We start from the raw sequence: 6,406 nt of genomic DNA on the forward strand, positions 1-6,406 counted from the left end.
TCTGACTGGAACGTACCAATGCAGAACTCCACACAAATATGCCCTGAACCTGTACCCTCCATAACCTCCCTGTCTCACTTGAACGTACCAAAGCCGAACTCCACACAAATATGCCCTGAACCAGTACCCCTCCATAACCTCCCTGCCTCACTGGAACGTACCAATGCAGAACTCCGCACAAATATGCCCTGATCCTGTGCTCCTCCATGACCTCCCTGTCTCACTGGAAAGTACCAATGCAGAACTCTACACAAATATACCCTGAACCTGTACCGTGCATAACCTCTCAGTCTCACTGGAACGCACCAATGCAGAACTCCACACAAATATGCCCTGGACCTGTACCTCTCCATAACCTCCCTGTCTCACAGGAACGTACCAATTCAGAACTCCACACAAATATGCCCTGAACCTGTACCCCTCCATAAACTCCCTGTCTCACTGGAACGTACAAATGCAGAAGTCCAAACCAATATGCCCTGAACCTTTACCCGTCCATAACCTCCCTGTCTCACTGGAACGTACCATTGCAGAACACCACACAAATATGCCCTGAACCTGTACCCGCCATAACCTCCCTGTCTCACTGGAAAGTACCAATGCAGAACTCCACACAAATATGCCCAGAACCTGTACCCGTCCATAAACTCCCTGTCTCACTGGAATGTACCACTGCAGAACTCCACACAAATATGCCCTGAACCAGTACCCTCCATATCCTCCCTGTCTCACCGGAACGTACCAACGCAGAACTCCACACAATTATACACTGAACCTGTAACCCTCCATAACCTCCCTGTCTGACTGGAACGTACCAATGCAGAACTCCACACAAATATGCCCTGAACCTGTACCCTTCATAACCTCCCTGTCTCACTGGAACGTACCAATGCAGAACTCCACACAAGTATACCCTGAACCTGTACCCCTCCATAACATCCCTGTCTCACTGGAACGTACCAATGCAGAACTCCACACAAATATGCCCTGAACCTGTACCCTCCATAACCTCCCTGTCTCACTTGAACGTACCAAAGCAGAACTCCACACAAATATGCCCTGAACCAGTACCCCTCCATAACCTCCCAGTCACACTGCAACGTACCAACTCAGAACTCCACAAAAGTATACCCTGAAACTCTACCCCTCCATAACATCCCTGTCTCATTGGAAAGTACCAATGCAGAACTCCACACAAATATGCCCTGAACCTGTACCCTCCATAACCACGCTGTCTCAGTTGAACGTACCAATGCAGAACTCCACACAAATATGCCCTGAACCTGTACAACCTCCATAAAATCCCTGTCTCACTGGAACGTACCAATGCAGAACTCCACACAAACATAACATGAACCAGTACCCTCCATAACCGCCCTGTCTCACTGGAACGTACCAATGAAGAAGTCCACACAAATATGCCCTGAACCTGTACCCCTCCATAAACTCGCTGTCTCACTGGAACGTACCAATGCAGAACTACACACAAATATGCCCTGAACCTGTATCCCTCCATAACCTCCCTGTCTCACTGGAACGTACCAATGCAGAACTCCACACAAATATGCCATGAACCTTTACCCTCCATAACCTCCCTGTCTCACTGGAACGTACCAATGCAGAACTCCGCACAAATATGCCCTGAACCTGTACCCCTCCATAACCACCGTGCCTCACAGGAACGTACCAATGCAGAACTCCACACAAATATACCCTGAACCTGTACCCTCCATAACCTCCCTGTCTCACTGGAAAGTACCAATGCAGAACTCCTTACAAATATGCCCTGAAACTGTATCCCTCCATGACATCCCTGTCTCACTTGAACGTACCAAAGCCGAACTCCACACAAATATGCCCTGAACCAGTACCCCTCCATAACCTCCCAGTCACACTGCTACGTACCAACGCAGAACTCCACAAAAGTATACCCTGAAACTCTACCCCTCCATAACATCCCTGTCTCATTGGAACGTACCAATGCAGAACTCCACACAAATATGCCCTGAACCTGTACCCTCCATAACCACGCTGTCTCAGTTGAACGTACCAATGCAGAACTCCACACAAATATGCCCAGAACCTGTACACCTCCATAAACCCTGTCTCACTGGAACGTACCAATGCAGAACTCCACAAAAATATGCCCTGAACCTGTACCCGCCATAACCTCCCTGTCTCACTGGAAAGTACCAATGCAGAACTCCACACAAATATGCCCTGAACCAGTACCCTCCATATCCTCCCTGTCTCTCCGGAACGTACCAACGCAGAACTCCACACAATTATACACTGAACCTGTAACCCTCCATAACCTCCCTGTCTGACTGGAACGTACCAATGCAGAACTCCACACAAATATGTCCTGAACCTGTACCCTTCATAACCTCCCTGTCTCACTGGAACGTACCAATGCAGAACTCCACACAAGTATACCCTGAACCTGTACCCCTCCATAACATCCCTGTCTCACTGGAACGTACCAATGCAGAACTCCACACAAATATGCCCTGAACCTGTACCCTCCATAACCTCCCTGTCTCACTTGAACGTACCAAAGCAGAACTCCACACAAATATGCCCTGAACCAGTACCCCTTCATAACCTCCCAGTCACACTGCAACGTACCAACTCAGAACTCCACAAAAGTATACCCTGAAACTCTACCCCTCCATAACATCCCTGTCTCATTGGAAAGTACCAATGCAGAACTCCACACAAATATGCCCTGAACCTGTACCCTCCATAACCACGCTGTCTCAGTTGAACGTACCAATGCAGAACTCCACACAAATATGCCCTGAACCTGTACACCTCCATAAACTCCCTGTCTCACTGGAACGTACCAATGCAGAACTCCACACAAACATAAAATGAACCAGTACCCTCCATAACCGCCCTGTCTCACTGGAACGTACCAATGAAGAAGTCCACACAAATATGCCCTGAACCTGTACCCCTCCATAAACTCGCTGTCTCACTGGAACGTACCAATGCAGAACTACACACAAATATGCCCTGAACCTGTATCCCTCCATAACCTCCCTGTCTCACTGGAACGTACCAATGCAGAACTCCACACAAATATGCCATGAACCTGTACCCTCCATAACCTCCCAGTCTCACTGGAACGTACCAATGCAGAACTCCGCACAAATATGCCCTGAACCTGTACCCCTCCATAACCACCGTGTCTCACTGGAACGTACCAATGCAGAACTCCACACAAATATACCCTGAACCTGAACCCTCCATAACCTCCCCGTCTCACTGGAAAGTACCAATGCAGAACTCCTTACAAATAAGCCCTGAACCTGTATCCCCCCATAAGGTCCATGTCTCACTGGAACGTACCAATGCAGAACTCCACACAAATATGCCCTGAACCTGTACCCTCCATAACCTCCCTGTCTCACTGGAACGTACCAATGCAGAACTCCACACAAATATGCCCTGATCCTGTACTCCTCCATGACCTCCCTGTCTCACTGGAACGTACCAATGCAGAACTCCACACAAATATGCCCTGAACCTGTACCCCTCCATAACATCCCTGTCTCACTGGAACACACCAATGCCGAACTCCACTCAAATATACCCTGAACCTGTACCGTGCATAACCTCTCTGTCTCACTGGAACGTACCAATGCAGAACTCCACACAAATATGCCCTGAACCTGTACCCCTCCATAAACTCCCTGTCTCACTGGAACGTACCAATGCAGAAGTCCAAACAAATATGCCCTGAACCTTTACCCGTCCATAACCTCCCTGTCTCACTGGAAAGTACCAATGCAGAACTCCACACAAATATGCCCAGAACCTGTACCCGTCCATAAACTCCCTGTCTCACTGGAATGTACCACTGCAGAACTCCACACAATTATGCCCTGAACCAGTACCCTCCATATCCTCCCTGTCTCACCGGAACGTACCAACGCAGAACTCCACACAATTATACACTGAACCTGTACCCCTCCATAACCTCCCTGTCTGACTGGAACGTACCAATGCAGAACTCCACACAAATATGCCCTGAACCTGTACCCTCCATAACCTCCCTGTCTCACCTGAACGTACCAAAGCCGAACTCCACACAAATATGCCCTGAACCAGTACCCCTCCATAACCTCCCTGCCTCACTGGAACGTACCAATGCAGAACTCCACACAAATATGCCCTGATCCTGTGCTCCTCCATGACCTCCCTGTCTCACTGGAAAGTACCAATGCAGAACTCCACACAAATATGTCCTGAACCTGTACCCCTCCATAACATCCCTGTCTCACTGGAACACACCAATGCCGAACTCCACTCAAATATACCCTGAACCTGTACCGTGCATAACCTCTCAGTCTCACTGGAACGCACCAATGCAGAACTCCACACAAATATGCCCTGGACCTGTACCCCTCCATAACCTCCCTGTCTCACAGGAACGTACCAATTCAGAACTCCACACAAATATGCCCTGAACCTGTACCCCTCCATAAACTCCCTGTCTCACTGGAACGTACCAATGCAGAAGTCCAAACCAATATGCCCTGAACCTTTACCCGTCCATAACCTCCCTGTCTCACTGGAACGTACCATTGCAGAACACCACACAAATATGCCCTGAACCTGTACCCGCCATAACCTCCCTGTCTCACTGGAAAGTACCAATTCAGAACTCCACACAAATATGCCCTGAACCTGTACCCTTCATAACCTCCCTGTCTCACTGGAACGTACCAATGCAGAACTCCACACAAGTATACCCTGAACCTGTACCCCTCCATAACATCCCTGTCTCACTGGAACGTACCAATGCAGAACTCCACACAAATATGCCCTGAACCTGTACCCTCCATAACCTCCCTGTCTCACTTGAACGTACCAGAGCAGAACTCCACACAAATATGCCCTGAACCAGTACCCCTCCATAACCTCCCAGTCACACCGCAACGTACCAACTCAGAACTCCACAAAAGTATACCCTGAAACTCTACCCCTCCATAACATCCCTGTCTCATTGGAACGTACCAATGCAGAACTCCACACAAATATGCCCTGAACCTGTACCCTCCATAACAACGCTGTCTCAGTTGAACGTACCAATGCAGAACTCCACACAAATATGCCCTGAACCTGTACACGTCCATAAACTCCCTGTCTCACTGGAACGTACCAATGCAGAACTCCACACAAACATAACATGAACCAGTACCCTCCATAACCGCCCTGTCTCACTGGAACGTACCAATGAAGAAGTCCACACAAATATGCCCTGAACCTGTACCCCTCCATAAACTCGCTGTCTCACTGGAACGTACCAATGCAGAACTACACACAAATATGCCCTGAACCTGTATCCCTCCATAACCTCCCTGTCTCACTGGAACGTAGCAATGCAGAACTCCACACAAATATGCCATGAACCTGTACCCTCCATAACCTCCCTGTCTCACTGGAACGTACCAATGCAGAACTCCGCACAAATATGCCCTGAACCTGTACCCCTCCATAACCACCGTGTCTCACTGGAACGTACCAATGCAGAACTCCACACAAATATACCCTGAACCTGTACCCCTCCATAACCTCCCTGTCTCACTGGAAAGTACCAATGCAGAACTCCTTACAAATATGCCCTGAACCTGTGTCCCTCCATGAGGTCCATGTCTCACTGGAACGTACCAATGCAGAACTCCACACAAATATGCCCTGAACCTGTATCCCCCCATAAGGTCCATGTCTCACTGGAACGTACCAATGCAGAACTCCACACAAATATGCCCTGAACCTGTACCCTCCATAACCTCCCTGTCTCACTGGAACGTACCAATGCAGAACTCCACACAAATATGCCCTGATCCTGTACTCCTCCATGACCTCCCTGTCTCACTGGAACGTACCAATGCAGAACTCCACACAAATATGCCCTGAACCTGTACCCCTCCATAACATCCCTGTCTCACTGGAACACACCAATGCCGAACTCCACTCAAATATACCCTGAACCTGTACCGTGCATAACCTCTCTGTCTCACTGGAACGTACCAATGCAGAACTCCACACAAATATGCCCTGAACCTGTACCCCTCCATAAACTCCCTGTCTCACTGGAACGTACCAATGCAGAAGTCCAAACAAATATGCCCTGAACCTTTACCCGTCCATAACCTCCCTGTCTCACTGGAAAGTACCAATGCAGAACTCCACACAAATATGCCCAGAACCTGTACCCGTCCATAAACTCCCTGTCTCACTGGAATGTACCACTGCAGAACTCCACACAATTATGCCCTGAACCAGTACCCTCCATATCCTCCCTGTCTCACCGGAACGTACCAACGCAGAACTCCACACAATTATACACTGAACCTGTACCCCTCCATAACCTCCCTGTCTGACTGGAACGTAC

Source organism: Hemitrygon akajei, unplaced genomic scaffold (assembly GCF_048418815.1).
Source record: "Hemitrygon akajei unplaced genomic scaffold, sHemAka1.3 Scf000056, whole genome shotgun sequence".
In the NCBI taxonomy this organism is placed as follows: domain Eukaryota; kingdom Metazoa; phylum Chordata; class Chondrichthyes; order Myliobatiformes; family Dasyatidae; genus Hemitrygon; species Hemitrygon akajei.